Source organism: Pygoscelis adeliae, unplaced genomic scaffold (assembly GCF_000699105.1).
Source record: "Pygoscelis adeliae isolate BGI_AS28 unplaced genomic scaffold, ASM69910v1 Scaffold21, whole genome shotgun sequence".
Classification (NCBI taxonomy): domain Eukaryota; kingdom Metazoa; phylum Chordata; class Aves; order Sphenisciformes; family Spheniscidae; genus Pygoscelis; species Pygoscelis adeliae.
In genome coordinates, this window is record NW_008824243.1 from 10272479 (window position 1) to 10273668 (window position 1190).

General features: G+C 45.7%; 1 protein-coding gene across 1 annotated transcript in view; it reads right to left on the minus strand.

Moving 5' to 3' along the window:
• NTRK3 (neurotrophic tyrosine kinase, receptor, type 3) overlaps positions 1-1190 on the minus strand; it is a 221217-nt gene that overhangs the window by 219578 nt on the left and 449 nt on the right. The gene's annotated exons all lie outside the window — the stretch shown is intronic.

The window sequence follows — 1190 nt, forward strand, 5'->3', positions numbered from 1 at the left end:
CAAGGTGAAGGCAGGGCTGGGGGTTCAGGGTCAGTGGTACCTGCTGGAAACCTGCTTGGGCATCGCATGAACCTGTAAGCAAGCGGGGAAAGCAGCTCCCGTCATCTTTACCCAGCAAAGGTGACAAGCAGAGCTGCGAAAGAGGCACTGCAATTACTCCATGGCTCTGCTGCAATTGCACTGTAACCAACTAAAACAGCCTCAGGAAGAGACCCAGCAAAGCCCTCTCCCTCCATGCAACCGTGCCATCGAGGTGAAAAAAATAAATAACTCTCCATTACTCATTTCAAACCTTGCTGCATTTAACTGCCAGAATAAAGGATTCCACCTCTTCTCTGCTCAACTCCCACTGGCAACTTGCTCTGGGGGCTACATTTCCCTAAATGCTCACATTTCAATTAGCATTAGAATAATGAAATGGCTCAGAGTTCATCTCACCCAAAAATGTACTGGAAAATAACGAACAGAGATTGGAAAAGATGAGGATTTTTTTTTTTTTCGCACACACACAGAGCATGATGGATTCAGGAGAAGGAAATATATTCCTTTCTCGACTCCATGCTGATGAGATTAACATGGGCTTTGCTAACTGCCTCTCCAAACAAGGATAATGCAACTTCAAGTTGATTTTCCAGATAAACAAGCATGCAAACAAACGCAAAGTGCTCAACTAAAAATATCTCCCTGCTCCGATGCTTCTCCCCACCGCCACCACCCCGAGAGGAAAACACACAAATCCTATAGCAGCACCACAGCGAGTTGCAAAATTATAACAATGCGAGTTAAATAAGCTACTTAAGGGACATCTCACTGTCCTATTTTTTTTTTTCCTCCTCTTAAAAAGGCGAAACCGCAGATCCCCAGATACACACTCAGCCAGGGCAGGGAAGGGAGCATTTTCTGTTGTGGGGATGAAAAAAAATGACATTCTAATCGGATCCAAAGTCTCGAAGAAGAACAAGCAGCTCAGAACTTGCTTTTCTTGCCCAATTTGGGTATATATGTGGCTGTGGTGTGTCGCCCCCCCACCCTTGCAGAAGCAAACAGTTAAAGGAAGCTTTAGCACCTTTGCCTGCTGCTGTCTCTCCTGCTAAGGAATCAGATCGCATTTACTTTATTCCTCTTAAGCCTTGGCCAAACTGTTGCTGGGCTTTTTTTTTTTTTTTTGGGGGGGGGGGGGGTGGGGGGAG